The sequence below is a fragment of the Neofelis nebulosa genome, chromosome 7 (assembly GCF_028018385.1).
Source record: "Neofelis nebulosa isolate mNeoNeb1 chromosome 7, mNeoNeb1.pri, whole genome shotgun sequence".
Lineage (NCBI taxonomy): Eukaryota > Metazoa > Chordata > Mammalia > Carnivora > Felidae > Neofelis > Neofelis nebulosa.
This window is the reverse complement of record NC_080788.1, coordinates 85573805-85592055: the sequence shown is the minus strand read 5'-3', so window position 1 is coordinate 85592055 and position 18251 is coordinate 85573805. Positions and strand designations below refer to the sequence as shown.

Below are 18251 nucleotides of genomic sequence, written 5' to 3'. Positions count from 1 at the left end.
CTCTCCGATAGGCTGGTAGGAGAATTAAATTTAATATCCACGTACAGTGCTTAGAACAGTGCAGTGCATGTGGTCAACCCTATATGGGAATTGTGACTTACTTATTACAGCCTCCCCTGTGAGACCCAAAGCTTTCCGTGTTTCCTACTGAGGCCCGGTGCAATGGAGCAGGCCCATTCCGTGAGGAGAAGGGGGAAGCAGCAGTGAGTGTCCTGGTGAGGCCGGCACCTGGGAGTAACAAAAAGAGCTACTCATCCAGCATCTCTCAGAGGCAGCCCTGTCCTGGGTCTGCTGTATCCATTGTCATGAAACCCTCACCACATGTGCCAGCTGGGTGGAATCTTCTTGCCTTACAGCTGAGGAAAGACTGCAGCTCAGAAGGGGAAGCCCCTGCCCAAGGCCACACAGCTAAGAAAAGTTACTCTCAGCAAGCACTCATGACAGCCCTCCCAGCTGCCAAGTGTTCCTTTAGAAACTCAGAGCCCAAGAAAGATTTACAAATTGCAGTACAAAAATTGCAGAATTAAAGACACCCTCTGTTTACAGAATTTCTCTGAGCTTCCTAGCCCTTATACAGAGGGTAAATCTCATTTAAAAATATTATGGTCGGGGCTCCTGGGTGGCTCAGTCAGTTGAGTGTCCAACTTTGGCTCAGGTCATGATCTCACAGCTCTTGAGTTTGAGCCCTGCGTCGGGCTCTGTACTGACAGCTCGGAGACTGGAGTCTGCTTCAGATTCTGTGTCTCCCTCTCTCTCTGCCCCTCCCTTGCTTGCGCTCTGTCTTTCTTTCTCTCAAAAATAAGTAAACAAAACACTAAAAAAATTTTAAGTATAAAATAAAATAATCTTATTTTTGAAGCAGCTCTTTCTGCCTATGGGTCATGTCCCCGTGCTTTAATAAAACCACCTCGCTGCACAGAGAAAACAACCTTATTTTTGAAAATAGTTTTTAAATACATTATTTTAGGGGTGCCTGGGTGGGGCAGTTGGTTAAGACTCTTGATCTCGGCTCAGGTCATGATCTTACAGTTCATGAGTTTGAGCCCCACATCTGGCTCTGTTCTGATGGTGTGGAACCTGCTTGGGACTCTGCCTCTCCTTCTCTCTGCCCGTCCCCTGCTTGCACTCTGTCTCTTTCTCAAAATAAATAAATAAACATTAAAGATACATTATTTTAAAAGAGCACCAATATAATAAAATCAATTTGTTAGTCAAAAATACTTTAAAAAATGTAAAAGACAATGGCCAGGCCATATATCAGCATCTGTCAATGGACACATGGGCCACGTCCTTGCTCCCTGTCCCTGTCTCTTTACAAACTGAAAAATGAAGAGTGCCTGGGTGGCTCAGTCAGTTGAGCATCTGATTCTTGATTTCGGCTCAGGTCGTGATCTCCTGGTTGGTGAATGAGAGCCCCACATCAAGCTCTGTGCTGACAGCTCACAGCCTGCTTGGGATTCTCTCTCTCCTCTCTCTGCCCCTCTCCCACTGCGTGCGTGCTCTCTCTCTCTCTCAAAATTAGTTAATTAAAAAAAATGAAAGCTGATTTTCATCCCTATCAGTCTCCATTCATGGTAAATATAAATGAACGAGTGAGTGGATGGACAAATGGTGTATTTGAAGGAAAAATAAACCAATGAGAAGAGGTGCCGGTGATGAGCTTGAAAGACAGTTTGGACTATGTGGGAAAGCCTTTGACCCAAGGCTGAGGAGAGGATTTCCCTCAAGAGGCGGTACAGTGCCCATTGGGGTTTAGGACAGGAGAGTGATGTGACTCAGGCTTTAAGGAGATTTATCTCACTGAGGGGTAAGAGGACGGTAGGGAAGCGAGTAGTGTCAGTGTCACCATTCAGGGGCTCAAGGTGACATCTTCTTTGGGAGGGTCTGGAAAGAAAGGGAAGGAAGCCTGAGGGCCGGTAAAGAGAACTGGCAGGATCTGGTGGGTGCCTGGGTTGGGGGCCCAGGAGAGAGAGAAGTTGGAGATACGCTGGTCCCTTTGGCAGCTCCAGGGAAGCCAAGCAGTGGGGAGGAAACCTTTTCTGTCAGCATTAGAGTTACACTACCTGCCTCCCAAGAGTGGGGGTGATATTGAGATCATTCTTGAGTCAAGACCTGTGTCTGAGGCTCGACGTCTCCCTTGTGCCCAGAACGGAGGACGCCAAGGCCACAGTACCACACTTCCTCTGATTCTGGCCCTATTTCCGAGGTGAGGTTCTGTCCTCTACTTGAGTGGCTGATGGGAGGCATTGTATCCTTCGTTACAGTCCCTGAGACTTCTCCCAAGCAGGCAGACCCTGGGCAGAACATTAATCCAGACATGCTTTTATATCCCTTAGCATATTTCCAGGATACCTGGTGGATAACTTGTCAACCACCTGAGACCATCATCTGTCTGTGCTGAATCCTCAGGGGCTGAGACAGCATAAGAACAGAAGATCCTAGATCATCTATCTTTTGCTCTTTACAGTCCTGCCTCGAATGTCAAAGTTCAGAATGAACTAGACATAAGGGAGAAGACAAACCATAAAGAAATTGACTGCCCCTTCCATTCAGGTACACAGAAAGGCATGCTGGTAAGGAGGCCAAAACCACAGACCGGAAGTTTCTGATTCTTGTCTGCAAGGTCAGTGCTGGGTAGATGGGATATTTATCAGTAAGAATACAGATCAAGTAGTCAGCAGCCTCTTCTAGTGTCGCATGGATGACTTATGACACCTGTGAGCCGCAGGCTGCTCCTCACACAGGGGTCAAGTCCCTTGCCCGAAGCAGCCTTGGTTGTAAGAAGGCTGTCTCTGGAATCAAATGGCCATTTTCAAATTTTCAAATGAAACTTCTGAGTGGTCCATGCCTGTTCCTGGTGGAGAGGACATGGCTAGGCCATAGTATCAAAGACACTTTGGCAGCTCTGGCCATTTCCTTCATTCAGCACATATTTATGGAGCATCCCCTGGCTCTGTCTGCCTTCTAAAGTTCCAGCAGAGCCTGGGATCACTCTAGGGTGAGGGCTGTTGCATTTCAAGTGCGTGCTCAGCTCTCCTTGGCCACGGGAACCCAGGGCCAGCAGCAAGTAGGTAGAAGCCAGGAGGGTTGTAGAGAATGGGGCTATGGCCAGTGGAATCCTTGGGACATGCATGGGGCAGGGGAGGCCCTTCAAGTCCTGGGCAGCAGGTTCCTCAAAAGCAAAACCACTTGAAACACATCATGTGGGACAGCTGAGGCCCCTATGGCCAGCCCCCAGCAGCCCAGGAGGTTTCTGTTGTGGAAAGCCCCGGCCAACAAGGGCAGCTGCTGGCCAGAGATGCCCAGAGATGCATCTCCTGCCACACCCCTGCACAGTGCCCAGGATGGCTGCGAGCAAGGGGCTTGGGGCCAAGGAACAAGGAGGTGACTCTGGGGAGACAGCCACTCCGAGGGTTCCCTTGGGCTCCAGGACTCAGCCCTAAGCTCAAGCTCCCTCCCACCCCACCATCTTGGCTCTGTTCCCCTCTTCTGTTCTCAGCTCTTGTCTTTCCCCCAGTGGAGGCAGGCTGGGAGGCTCGACTGCCCTGGGTAGCTGCCAACAAGCTGTGGAAGGCAGGGGCTTGGCAAGCACACAGTGTCGCCTCTGTGGGAGCAGTGGAGCTAATTATACTCAGCTGGCGGCAGCAGTGGTCGGGAGTTTCCCAGCTCACTCGCCTCGCCTCCTTCTGTGTGGTAAACACTAAAGGGAGGTGTGGGGACAGAGGGTGGGGAGGTGTGGGCAGGAGCCCAAGTCAGGCCTTGAAGGGGAGCCAGGTGGGACAGCCCAGCCAGTGCTGGCTCCAGCTAGGAACCTGACTTAGAATCCCTGGATGTGGGGCCAGTGTGGCACCCCCAGGGTTCAGGGTCCTATTGAAGGGGTCCAAGCCTCACCCAGCTGGGATATGGTAGAACCAAAATGGGATGGAATGCTTGGGGAAGGCCCAGAGAAGGGGCCTGGTGGAGAATGTACTGTGTCTGCCTTTCCTTTTCCTACAAATCTTGGGGACTTTCCTGGGGTCAAGGCTGCTGTGTACAACTATGCAGGTGTGGGCTGAGGCATGAGTGGGGACTAACCCAGATGGTGCTGGGTTGTGTCCATCTGAATGATGGGTCACCTTTTTCCAAATCACACAAAGGTCTGGTGCTGGCTGGTATCTGGTGCCCACCAGGCCAGAGTCAGAGGAGGCTGTTCATCAGAGGCAAGCCCTGTACACTGGGTATCTGCCGGCCTTGGGAGTCCTTCCCCAGAGGATGGGGTGATGCTTTCAGGTCTGCACATCTGACCTGGTGTGGTGGGTTGGTAAACTCTCGGCCCAGGAGGTGACCAGCAGGTTTGCAGAGTAGCCTGAGGCCTCTGGCTGAGAAAACCCAGATCCCTCTCCTCCTCCCCAGACCGGTTGCTTCCACATCTTCCCTGCCTGCGTTCTAGCTTTTGCCACTGTGGCAGAGTCACCTCTGAACCAATCAGACGTCATCGCAAGTGGCTTGGGTCACACAGAATCAGGATGAGGAGTGAGCCTGTGGAAGCCAAGGCCGGGAGTCAAGTACATTGGAGCAAGACCAATGATTTAATTTCATACCTATCATTACATAATGCACAAGAATGTTTAGATTTACGAAAACTAATCTCAAAGCCCTATTCACTCCTTCAGCAAACATTAACTGACCACCTCCTGGGTCTCACTCAGCATTGTTTCTGAACTCAGCAGGGAAGCGGTTGCACCACATCACCACTCACATTCTAGTGGATAAGACAGAAGAAAAGGCAAGAAAACAACAAACAAAATAATTGCAAATTGCAAATAAGCCCCGGGAGCAAATAGCATGCCGCAGTGGAGAGCAATTGGCCTGTGTGAGTGTTGAAGATGTAACTGAGCTGGTCCTGCTTCACTTTTTTTTTTTTTTAATGTTTATTTATATTTGAAAGAGAGAGAGAGAGAGAGAGAGAGAGAGAGAGAGAGAGAGAGAGAGAGACCGGAAGAGGGGCAGAGAGAAAGGGAGACGCAGATTCCAAAGCAGGATCCATGCTCCGAGCTGTCAGCCCAGAACCCAGCATGGGGCTTAAACTCGCTAACCGAGAGATCATGACAAGAGCAGAAGTCGGATACTTAATCAACTGAGCCATCCAGGTGCCCCATGGCCCTGCTTCACTTCTGAAATAAGATCATAAGAAACCTACCCAAATCGTTGGCAGATGTAAAACAAACCCTGAACTACCTCCAGACCAAATCCAGAAGAACCCGCTTCCCTGCACACCTACTCCAAGCTGCAGCTGCTCACAGAGGAGAGGCCCTCAGGGAGCCTTTGCTGACAAGAGGGCTCACAGACATGAGGGACGTGACCACAGACATGAAAGACGTGCCACCTCGCAGGCACCATGGGAGAGGGAGACATCAGGTCTCTGTCAGGGTGGCAGGAAGGATTCATAGAAAAGGTGAGGGAGTCGAGGTTGGTTTTGAAAGATGAATTCAAATTTGCAGGCCCACGAGGGGAAGGCCTACCCGGCACAGAGGTGCAGAGCAGGGTCACAGGAGTGTGCTGGAATGGGGTGCAGTGGGCACCCTGAGAGGAGAGGCCCAAGGCCTCCACCCGGAGGGTCAGAGAGCACCCAAGAAAAGGATGCATTCCCAGACCTCCATGGTCCCCCCCTCCTCCTGCCACCTCTGAGGCTCTCACGGGGTTTTCCCAGGCCGTCAGCCTGGCCAGAATTCCATAGGGCAAGGTCCAGGCAGGGTGACAGGAAGGGGGCAGGACTCTAGGGAGGGGCTCCTTCTCAGGCCTGGCCACTCGTTTGTCTGTAGAAAGCACCAGGATACTGAGAGATGCCGCTCTTACTGAATGTCTGGCCATGAACACAGAAATTCAGGGAGGGAGGAGCTGGCTAGGGAAGAGGAAACAGGCTTTGTATAGAGGTGCCCCTGGTCTGGGTCTGGCCTGAGTAGGAGGGGCAATGGTTCTCAAACTTGAGGGTGCAAAATTCACCTGGGGGCAGAGGGGACTGTTAGCATGAAGATTCCCTGAGCTTCTTCCCCTCCTTTGAGATCAGAATGTCTAGGGTGGGACCCGTGAATGTGCAGTTTTAACAAGTACCCAGACAATACTGATGCAGGTAGCTGGTGGGTCCAGAGCCCTGGAAATTGGGCCTACATGGCACAGAAGTCACCAGGGAGGCTGGGAATTGGTGGCTCACTATGGGGCATGGCAGCTCCAGAGACCCCAAGACTTTTCCTTTGGTCCATATCAGTACCCGCCTCCCCCCTCATTCCACCACAAGATCTCAGAAGGGGGGCTTCTTGCTGGCATTCCCACCTGCTCTATCTGTGCTCTGACACATAAATGAAAGCCCCCTCCTCCATATTCTCAATAATGTTTTTTTCCACCAGAAGAACAGCCTGAACAAGGCAAACGTGAGGATTTGTGGTAGCCTCGGTCTGGGACCTCAAAGATGAATGCATTTTACCTTCAGGTAAGTCCTTCCCCACCGCCAGCACTCAGCTGATAGTGATGTTGTCAGTGGACAAAGATGAATATCCCACAAGAAAGGCTTGAAACCACCAAGCAGGAGAGAGAGCTCACAGCTGCTAAGAACCTGGTGGCATCAAAGCTTTACTTCTCTGCTCACCCCACAGCTGTTAGGTTACACATGCCACAGGCAGGGGTGAGTATCCTGGTTGGCAGGAGAGTCAGAGGGGTGGAGAGGGCCAAGGAGGACCTCAGGCAGGTCAAGGATGCTGCCCTCAACTGGCCACCCCTCTCCAGGGTCAGAGACTGACATAGTAGAGGCACATCGTGCTTACCTGGGAGCAGATGGGCCTTGTTTGCATAAATTTTAGGGCCTCAAGATTCTTACTCACCTGCAGCCCATTGTTTCCTAAATCCTGAACTGCAGCCCTGGGGAGGTGAGCGCCTGGACTGTGGGGCTTCCCTTAAGGCCCTTGCTTGGGGGGCTGCGCAGAATGAGGCCTATGTTATGACTTGCTAGACTTTGTGGGAGGCAGAGCTTTTGCCCTGATAATTCTCGTCCCTTCCCAGCTCTGATCCAAGCTGTAGCCTGTGGCTTTTCTCCCATGAGAGCTGCCAAGCTGGGGGTTAAGAAGGGTTGCCCTGCCTGAATAGGAGATAGGTTCACAGGCTCAGCCCCAGAGCCCCAAACTCCTCCCTGACTTCTGGCTGGTGAGATCCAAATCACTGACCACAATGAATAAATTTAGCTGCCTATTACCATCCAACATGAGCAAATTACACTTTGAAATTGTAAGGCAAGTTTACTTTGACTTGCTTCTTATTTGGCCTTATATCTCATTGGGTCTACACCCTAATTTGGAGGGCTCAGTGTGAAAATGGGACAGCTTCGCCTACCTTATTATTGTTAACCACCACTCCAGAAAGGCCATTTCAGAAAGCTGAGCCAATTCATACCTGTGTCTTCTACAGGCCTCAAGGGAGGCTCTGGGCTCCCGGTTGGAGGCGTCAGGATGCTGCAAGACTTGGAGTCGGGAGCTGGGCGAGAATAGGATGAACTGTGCTGGCTTTTGTAAGACAAGGCTGTGTGTTCTGGGCAACAGCTGCCTGTGGAAAGACTTGATGGCCATTGAATTCCAAACAGACCTGGCTTTGAATCATCGTCTACCACCTGTGTGTCCTTGGGCAAATCGCTAATCATTTTGAGCTTCAGAATCCCATCTGTCAAATAAGCATGACAACATCCACCTCATAGGATTGCTCTCGAGAGACAGTCGGTGGAGGTAGCGTTTACTTCAAGCATCAGTCTGAGGTACACAGTAGATGTTCAGTGAGTGTTCCTGCTACCTCGCCTTAATTAGGAGCCAGAGCCCCTAGGATTCCATTCCTCTCCTAAGCAATCATGACCTGATCACGAGAGGCAGCAGCTGCGAGAGGAGGAGGGTTGGCTGCCATGACTGCGCGGCCCTCACCAGGTCCTGGCCCTTACCCCTAGACGACCGGCGCTCTTGTGTGTCACTGCATGAGTCACGACCCAGGACTGTGGGACTTACAGGTGTTTGCTCACATGTCTCCACTTTCTGCTCTGGTCAGGACAATGCTTTTAAATTAAACAGAGATAAAGGCTAAACATGAACACAAACTTTATACAAACCATATATATATATATATATATAATATATATAAAACTTTATTATATATATAATTTTTTTAAATGTTCTTTATTTTTCAAGAGACAGAGAGCACAAGCAGGGGAGGGGCAGAGAGAGAGGGGGACAGAGGATCTGAAGCAGGTTCTGTACTGACTAGCCGATAGCAGCGAGCCGACGTGGGCCTGACCTCATGAATCGTGAGTTTGTGACCCGAGCCAAAATTGGATGCTCAACCGACTGAACCACCCAGACGCCTCCCATTTTTATATACTAAACAGACAAAAAGGACCTCAGAACATCTGAGGGGGTCTCTGGTTTGAGCTCTGTTCCCTTACACGCAAAGCCAAGGCTTTTGTCTGGTCCCCACGTGACCCTGCTGTGAGTTCTTGGCCCCGTGGGTGTGGTTGCCGAGGGCACTGAGGAACACGGGCCTGTCTTGTCCTCCTTTCCCGGGTCTCTCAGAGACAGACATTGCAGCTGCCTGAGCAGTCCCAGGAGCACATTTGCATTATTTGGTGGCAACAAGCAAATTTCCTGGAGGGGGTTTTTTGGAAGAGCTGGGAGCCTTCCAGAGTGAAAGCCGAAAGAAGCAAGAGAGCAGGAGGCCAGGAAGAAACAGGCCTGGGCAGAGGTAGAGGCTGTGGGGGAACACAGCCTTGGCCTGAACACTGGACTGAGGGATATCTGGGGTGCTGAACCCCTCCTCCACCCTCCTGAGCTGCAGAGGGCGAAGCCAGGGCCTGAGCAGGCCCAGGCACTGCCTGAACCACCCATGCTGACCTGCAGGAAAGCTTGCCCAGCCCAGGCCTGTGTCAGTGGTGGGTGATGATCTATTTAAGGAGGAGCCGACAGGGCTGTAAGATGGAAAATCCCCATGGCGCTCCTACACGTGAGGCAGCACCCAGGGTGGGGGCTGGGCACCGTGCTCCACTCAGGCCCTGACTATAGGAGGCATGTGCCTGACTCCTGGGTTTGGCAGGGCGGCTGCCACCAGGGCGCTAGCAACTGAACAACTTCGAGGAGAAGGGAATAGAAACCTGGCCTTTGACCTTCCTCTTTATTCTTGCGTCCTGAGAAATGGCCTGACTCCAGGCTTAGTGTTCGTATGTGCTGGGTGAGATGGGGAGGCCATTAGGAAATGAGAGAAGACAGACCCGTTTTCTGAATATAAAAAAGGTCCAATGACCACTCAAAATAGGCTGGGAATCTGAAAAAAAAAAAAAAAACAGGTCATAGTGGTTTAAAGAAATCAAACAGCATTCCACAAGCATGTAAGTCACTATTAAAAGTCAGATGCAGACATTCTAAGGTGCCACCAATACTGATGAACATCAGGCTGTGCTGGGCTTTGGGCCTCAAGGAAGAACACCCATGGGGCACCCGCTGTGTGGTGGCACCATCACATAGTCTCTCCTTCAGTTCTTGCTTGGTAGGGGCCCTGTGAGCAGGAGAGTGTGCTTGATGAGTACAGAGCAACATAGAAACACTCCTGATCTCTCTGCCCACTCAGTTTCCTCCAAGAAGCCAGGCTCGAACAGACTGTCTCAAGGCCCTGGGAATGTAGGTGTTTTCCATCCAGTCAGTCTCTGGAGCAGAAGCTTCATGTTCCCTGTACTCCAGGAAGATGAGAAGGATCTAGGTGTCAGCGGATGTGTCCCCAGTGTGGGGAGGCTGTGTGGGGCCCAGCCAAGGGAAGAAGGAAGGAAGCCATGCAAGATAGGACTTCCCCACCTCAAGGCCTACAATCTGGCTCCAATCACCTGATAAGCAAGTTAGTTTGTTAGCTAACCTGTAGTTTTATACAGGTGACAAAGCCACTAGGAGGTTGCAAAATCTCTCCCACACAAGCAGATTTCAAGAGGACATGCTTTTTCCACAGGGATATGAAGAGAAGGTGCACAAACCCTGGATGTTCTATAGAGGCTGACTAGCATAGCCCAAAACTACAGAGAGGAACTCAGTAGCACAGGAGGATTTCTCGTCTGTCCTCCCCATTCTTCTGGCCAGTTAGTGCTCCTCCACTTCTGCCCCTCCCTCCCTAACTGGCCTTGACTCACACACTCTCTGGGTGAGGCACCTGCCCTCTGGCCTCCCTCCATCTGTTTTGCTCTCCTCCCCAGGCTACCCAGGGTGAGGACCCCCTGGCCAGGCAGGCTCTAGGTACAGGCTGGAACCTTACTGCTCTGTGCTGGGGTCCAGCTAAGCCAGGACCACCAGGGTTCTTGAGGATTCTGCAGGCCCTGAAGGTGTGGAGGTGGGAGGAGATCTGAGCCTGGGTTCCCCTCAGAGCTCCGGGAGACTGGACTCATGGAAGTGTCAGAAGCTGCTTGCTTCCTGATGCCATCTTGTGTGTTCTTCCAGGACAAGAAGGCTCTATCCAGGACAGGATTAGCCCCAAAGGCCGGGGACCCCCGTGGGGAAAACTTACAGCCTGTGGATGTCATGAGCAAGTGAGCAATGGAGGTTCCCAGGAAGGAATCCCTTCACCCAGAAAGAAGTGGGAAGCTGGCTGAGCCATGAGCCTTGTGCAAGTTACTGAGGCCACACCTGCTCAGCTCTGGCTTGCGAGAAAGGCTTTTTCACTATAGGCTGGCTTCTGCCCTGTCCACCTCACTACTTAGGTGAAAATTTCTCAGGAAATTGTATTTTGGAAGGTCAGAATGCTTTAGAAACTTGAAAGCATTTAAGAGCCATTCTGGAAGAGCTACACCATATTCTGTTGATAGTACCTACTGTTCTCAGCACTTTAAGTGCATTATGTCATTTAATACCCACAGCAACCCTTTGAGATGGATCCTATGATTATATCATTTTACAGAAGAGAAAACTGAGGCTGTAAATTACTCAGCTGTGGATCAAGAATTCAATGAGCCTCTCTGTTGGAGAGTTGAAGTCCTTGGCACTTGAATCTAACAGAGAGAGCCTGGGGGTGTAAGTGCCCCTTTCCCCCACCTCTCTAGTCTGTCTCTGTCACCTGGGTCTCCTCAGGCTTCCTGAAATGGAACAAAGGCAGAACTGAGACTTCAGTGGTGGGTGTGTATGTAGCCAGCAGGCGCTGTTGGCGTGGTGTTTTCAGCGGGATCCTCCTCACTCCCAGTTTCGCTGTTGTCTGATGTCGGGTTCTTGTAACCTCTGCATGGAAAGCCCCTCCCTCTAAGGCCATCAGCTCCCCACCCCCACCCCCACCCCACCACTTTGTGTAAGGGAGGCCTGGTACTGGGGTTTTTCAGAAATGTGAAATCAGCTGTGAGCAGCCGTGAGCGCCTGCAGCCCTTCCTGCTTCAGAAGAAACCATACAATACTCTGTTTTACAATGACGTTTGTTTTTTAAGAACACAGAGTAGAAGAAGAAAAAAAAAAACCCAGAAGGGATCTCCGTGTAGTTTGTGGCAGGAAAGGAACACACTAAGCATATGACAAATGAGAGTTGTTAGAGGCATCTTCTCACCAATCACAGGCAGGTTGCTGCTGGTCCCTGGGGGCCCCAACAAAGCCCATCTGGAAGATGGCCTGGAGGCTGGTTTGGCACAAGGTGCCTCCATGCCCAGTGTGCTTCTGTGAAGGGTCCACTCCCTACCCTGCTGGATGGAGGCAGGATGCAAACATCTCAGTGACAGCTCACTCGCAGGAGATGCTCTGAGAAAGAAGCAAGAGCCCAAATCCTTAGCACCCGGGGAGAATTAGGCTGCATCGTCTTGTTTATCACTGTGACCCCAGGCCCAAAACCTGGGTCTGACTTGTAGCAGGGGTCAAAAATATTTGCCGGTAAATCAGAAGAACTAAAGAGAACTTTCCTACATTAACAGGAAATGGTGCAATAACATGGCCCCTGTGCAGCAGCTCTCCTCCCCAGGTCCCTCCTAAAGCACATGTTGTCCGGTGGTTGCTGGACACAGAGGCACAGAGAAGCTGGCAGCCTGCTCCAAGTCACTCCCCAAGTCTCTCCAGCCATTCTGTTAGGATCAATGAGCTACTTTTTTGGAGGGGGTGATTTTGTCCCATCGTGTCCATCCAAAACCTAGAGCCATCATAGAAGCACACTGGGCATGGAGGCACCTTGTGTCACCATTACTTAAGAAGTGCCTTGGGGCGGGGGCGCCTGGGTGGCGCAGTCGGTTAAGCGTCCGACTTCAGCCAGGTCACGATCTCGCGGTCCGTGAGTTCGAGCCCCGCGTCAGGCTCTGGGCTGATGGCTCGGAGCCTGGAGCCTGTTTCCGATTCTGTGTCTCCCTCTCTCTCTGCCCCTCCCCCGTTCATGCTCTGTCTCTCTCTGTCCCAAAAATGAATAAAAAAAAAAAAAAAAAAAAAAAAAAGAAGTGCCTTGGGGCGCCTGGGTGGCTCAGTGTGTGAAGTGTCCGACTCTTGGTTTTGGCTCAGGTCATGATCTCATGGTTTGTGGGTTCGAGCCCCACGTCGGACTCTGCACTGACAGCGTGGAACCTGCTTGGGATTCTCTTTCTCCCTTTCTCTCTGCCCTCCCCATCTCCGCATTCTGTTTCTCTCTCAAAAAATAGGCAAACGTTAAAAAAAAATCTTTAAAAAAGAAATGCCAGCATGGCCATCCTCACAGAAGCTTTCTTGCCTTCCCTTTTGGTGAGAACTTATATAAGCTCCCTGAAACTTGTGCTCGCCAGGCCCCTGGAGGCTGCCCAAGAAGTCTGGCCCTAGTTATACTGACCCAGGCAAACGTAGCTCTGATGGTGGTTATCAACTAGAGAGCTAGGACCCATTGATAACCGAAGTTCTGCCTTTATCCCTGGAAAACCCCAGCGAGGCTGGGCACTCTGTGGCTGTTCACTGGGGCTCCCCCCAATTCATCCCTACTCTGCCCAGGGAAACCAGGTCTTTCCTGTTCTTCTTCTGCTTCTCCTTTTCATCTTCATTCCAGTCCCCACTAGAGCCTTAATCACTGTAGCTCTTGGTAAAACCTACATGACTGGGTTAACTCTGAGGTTTGCAGGTCAACTTGTGCAATTAGGCCAGATGCTGATTTCTGTGTGAAAGATGTCTAATGCAGACAGTCTTCTTGTGGTAACCTCTCAGAAGGGGCATGAAGAGCATCACCAAAGTTTCTGCAACACCACTTGTCTTATGGGACAATGGCACATTCCCTTCTCCTAAATGTGTATTTCCCTGTATTCCCTTCATGTCCCTCTGGATTGTGAGCCCTTGCAAGGGGAACCCCAGGATACAGTTGCTGCAAGCTGGGCTGCTGAGAAGTGTTAATTATTGTTAGACATTTGCATTTTTTGTCCCCTTGAATGACTTTAGGACTCAAGGATGAGGTCAGAGAGGCACAAATGACATTAACCTAATGTACAGGGGTTACGTCCTGGACACCCACTTGACTCTTCAGCACCCCAGAAGCTTCCCACTTACCAAAAAAGGAGTAAAGGGGAGATAAACCCCAAATACACTTCACTATGATCATGCCACCGTTAATTACCTCTTACAATATTTCCTAACCAGCAGCAAACACCAGAACTACTGGGGAGCACCTCAAAATACACATGTCCAGAGCAGCATCCTGGGAACCTCTGAGTTGATTGATCAAGATTGGAGGCCAGGTTCGTGTTCTTCACAAGAGTTCCCCTGGTGGTTCTGATGTGAAACCCTGGCTAAGAACACTAAGTCAGACGTTTCAGTTTAAAAATCTTCACTGCTTACCCTCATGAGATGTGGGCATAGAAAAGTGGTATTACAGAGAATTTGAAACCACACTGAGCTCAGTGATTTCCTTCTTGGTAGAGAGGTCAGTGGGCAAAATAGTGCTTTTTGCTACCCAGGAGGCTCTTTTTCAGTCAGAAGCACCTGATGCTTTGTCTAAAGCTAAGGTGAGGCAGGTTCCCAGGGCTAGAGGTGAGGTCTAATGGATAACCCACAAGCAGGGTGAGATTGTGCACCAGGGAACTTTGTAGGTTCCCCAACGTGTGCTGTGTGTGGCAGTGATGATTTGGCCCGGGAAATGTAAACACTTCATGCATGCTCAGAGTTTGGGCCACCTGGGTTAGCGATTGTCTGTGCTCTGAACTGGGGAAAGCAAGCACCCCATGGAGAGTTTGAACAAGGGGTCTTGACCAACACGTGACTAGCTGAGCAAGGCTCCTCTCCAGATAATGCTTCCCTCCAGGTAGGCTGTGCAAACACTTCAAAAATGGGTAAGACCCTCCATACCTTCACTTTTGGTATTTCACCAGGAAAATGTGGGCTTAAATTTGCTCATTAAAAAACTGAAAATTTCCATCAGGTTTTCAAAATCCATGCTTTTCAGTAGAGGTTTTTAGAATTCAGAACTTAATTTTTGCCTGGTTGTATAAGTAATACACAATCCATTTAAAAATTTGGAAAATACATTAAAGTATAGGAAATGAGAAAAATTATTCATAACTGATATGAACACTTTGGATTATCTCTTGAAATTTTCTCCAAGCATTTAAAAAATTAATAGACTTTATTTTTTTAGAACAGTTTTAAATTTACAGAAAGATTGAGTGGATTGTACGGAGAATTCCCATATAACTCCCCTCTGCACCCACACACATACCTGTTTTCCCTATTATGAATATCTTGCATTAGTGTAGCACATTTGATACATTATTATGAAGTAATATTGATACATTAACTAATGAACCAATGAACTAATATTGATACATTATTATGAACCAAAGTCCATGGTTTATATAGATATTCACCCTTTGTGTTGTACATCTCTATGGGTTTTGACAAATGCAGAATGTCGTGCATCCACCAGTACTGTATCAAACAATAGTTTGACCACCTTAAACCTTTGCTTCTCTTGTCGCTGATCCCTACCATCCTCCACTTTCCTTCACCCCTGTTCCAAATACCCAGTAATCATTGATTTTTTACTGTCACTGTAGTTTTGCCTTTTCCAGAATGTCATACAGTTGGAAGCTTAGTCTTTCCAGACTGGCTTCTTTCACTTAAAATGTGCACTTATGGGTTCTCAATGTCTTTTCATAACTTGATAGCACATTTCTTTTTAGAGCTGAATAATATTCCATTGTCTGGATGTACCACAGTTTGTTTTCCAATCACTTGTTGAAGGACATCTTGCTTGCTTCTAGTTTGGGGCAATTATGAATAAAGCTGCTAAAAACATTTGGGGTTTTTTGTCTTTAAAGTTTATTTATTTTGAGGGAGTGTGAGTGGGGGAGGGACAGAGAGAGAAGGGGAGAGAGAATCCATCCCAAGCAGGGTCTGTGCTGTCAGCACAGAGCCCGATGCGGGGCTCAATCCCACTAACTGTGTGGTCATGACCTGAGCTGAAATCAAGAGTGGGACGCTTAACTGACTGAGCTGCCCAGGCACCCCTAAAAACATTTGTGTGTAGGTTTTCGTGTGGGCATAAGCTAGATCTTACAGCAAGATGGTGTCAAACTGCCATCCAGAGTCATTCTCACCAGTTTCTGCTTTTTATCTCCACCAGAATTTCATATAGTCAATTTGTTTTAAACCCTCCTAATAGATGTGTAGTGACATCACATTATTGTTTTAATTTGCAACTCCTGATGACCTACAGTGTTGGCTCCATGCTGACAGCAAAGAGCCGGATGCAAGGCTCGAACTCACAAACTGTGAGACCGTGACCCAAATCAAAGTTGGTCCTCAGCCAACTGAACCACCCAGGCACCTCTGCCAGTTTTTGAACTGGACATTGTCTTACTGTTGAGTTTTAAGAATTATGTATTTTGGATATCAGTTCTTTATCAGATATGAGTGTGCAAAGATTTTCTCCCAGCCCGTGGCTTGTCTTTTCCCTTTTTTTTTTTTTTTTAATGTTTATTTATTTTTGAGACAGAGAGAGACAGAGCACGAATGGAAGAGGGTCAGAGAGAGGGAGACACAGAACCTGAAACAGGCTCCAGGCTCTGAGCTGTCAGCACAGAGCCCGATGCGGGGCTCGAACTCACGGACCGCGAGATCATGACCTGAGCTGAAGTCGGCCGCTTAACCGACTGAGCCACCCAGGCGCCCCAGTCTTTTCATTCTCTTAAGTGCCTTCACAGAGCAGAAAAAGTTTAGCTTATCAGCTTTTTCTTTCATGAATATGCTTTTGGTGGTGTATCCAAAAGCTCATTGCCAAACCCAAGGTCACCTTGGGTTATGTTATGGTCTAAAAGTTTTATAGTTTGTTGTTTTACTTCAAGTCTATGATCCATCTGGAGTTACTTTTTGTGATAGGTGAATGTTTTGCATGTGAATGTCCAGTTGTTACAGCACCATTTGTCAAAAAGACTATTTTTTCTTCATTGAATTGCTGTTGCTCCTTTTTTCAAAGATTAGTTCATTATATGTGTGGGAGTCTATTTCTGGGATTTCCAACTGTCCTAATTGATTTACCTATCCTTTTACCAATACCAAGCTATCTTGACTACCCTAAGTTTGTAGTAAGCCTTTAAGTCAGATAGTATCAGTCCTTTGACTTTGTTCTTCTTTGGTTATTCTGGGTCTTTTGCCTCTCCATAGAAACTTTAGAATCAGTTTGTTAATGTCCACAAAATTACTTGCTGGGATTTTGTTTGGGATTGTGTGGAACCTATGGATTAAGTTGGGAAGAACTGGCAACTTGACAATATTGACTCTTCCTATCAATATTGACTCTTCCTTTTCATTTATTTAAATCTTTCATCAGGGCCTCCTGGATGGCTCAGTCAGTTAAGCATCCGACTTCAGCTCAGGTCATGATCTCACGGTTCGTGGGTTCCAGCTCCGCGTTGGGCTCTGTGCTGACAGCTCCGAGTCTGGAGCCTGCTTCAGATTCTGTGTCTCCCTCTCTGCACCTCCATCGCTCACGCTCTCTCTCAAAAATAAATAAACATAAAAAAAACCCTTTAAATTTTTCATCAGTTTTAAAACTTTCCTCATATGGATATAGCACATATTTTATCAGATTTATATCTACGTATTTAATTTTTGGAGGGTGCTAATGTAAGTGGTAGTGTTGTGTTTTAATTTCAAATTCCAATTGTGCACTGCTGGTATAGAGGAAAGCAACTGACTTTTGTATATTAATCCATATCTGCAACCTTCCTATAAACACTTACTAGTTCCAACAGTTCCAAGAGTTTTTTTCTACATTGTTTGTATTGTTGAAATCATAGACTTTGTAAACAATCATATGCTGTTTTTTCTCTCAATTATGTCATGGCATTTTCCAATGTAATTAAAAAATTTTTTAAACACTTTTTTTTTTTAACGTTTATTTATTTTTGAGACAGAGAGAGACAGAGCATGAACGGGGGAGGGGCAGAGAGAGAGGGAGACACAGAATCTGAACAGGCTCCAGGCTCTGAGCGGTCAGCACAGAGCCCGACGCGGGGCTCGAACTCACGGACCGCGAGATCATGACCTGAGCTGAAGTCGGAGGCCCAACCGACTGAGCCACCCAGGCGCCCCAAAATTTTCTAAACACTTTTAATGGCAGCAAAATATTTTACTGAGCTATGATTAGTTAACATCCATCTTTAACTTGATGCATATTCCTTATTAGAAATGCAGAAGAGTATAAAAAAATGTGCTCATAGTTCTACCATAAATAACCACATTAATTTCCACCAGAAATAACCACAGTTCATATTCTATTGTTTTCCTTCTACTGTTTTTTTTTTTTCTGCCAATGGTTCCCCTTTCTTGGGCAATAGCCTTCTTTGAATATCTGATGAAAGCTATGGGTCTCTCCCAGGAAATTAAGATATGCACTAAATTTTGGAAAGTTCCAGAGTTCTAGAGGCCTCTATGGCCCATCCCAAAAATGACTGACAAGAGGCTGGGACAGGGCTACACTTATGGCTGCCCTGAGGGATGAGATGTTGGGACAGTTACATGTATCAAATGTACATCCCCTTCTGGTACCCCACCCCTACCTGCTTGTTTGCCACCAAGGGCAAGGGTGTGGCAGGTGGCACCAGGGCGAGGGCTATCTTCCTGCTTCCTCCTACTCGTCCTCCTCTGCTGGGGTGGCCTCGTCATCTCTCATGAATTATAGGCACTTTGACAGCTATCAGCAGGCGCAGCTCACGGCCCTTCTGTTGTGGGTGAGCCCAGGTCTCTGAGGAAGTTATAGTTACAACAACAGCAGCAACAACAAAATAGAGACAGAATATATAGAGAATA

At 48.5% G+C, this 18251-nt stretch overlaps 2 long non-coding RNA genes across 2 annotated transcripts in view; one reads left to right on the top strand and one right to left on the bottom strand.

Moving 5' to 3' along the window:
* Positions 1-11930, bottom strand: part of LOC131517099 (uncharacterized) — a 47449-nt gene extending 35519 nt beyond the window's left edge. The window contains exon 1 of the long non-coding RNA XR_009264388.1: positions 11563-11930. This is a non-coding gene — a long non-coding RNA (uncharacterized LOC131517099). The remainder of the gene's footprint in view (positions 1-11562) is intronic.
* The window catches only part of LOC131517098 (uncharacterized), a 39876-nt gene extending 24916 nt beyond the window's left edge, over positions 1-14960 (top strand). Inside the window, exons 4-5 of the long non-coding RNA XR_009264387.1 lie at positions 6384-6466; positions 13584-14960. This is a non-coding gene — a long non-coding RNA (uncharacterized LOC131517098). The remainder of the gene's footprint in view (positions 1-6383; positions 6467-13583) is intronic.
* Positions 14961-18251: the final 3291 nt, after the last annotated feature.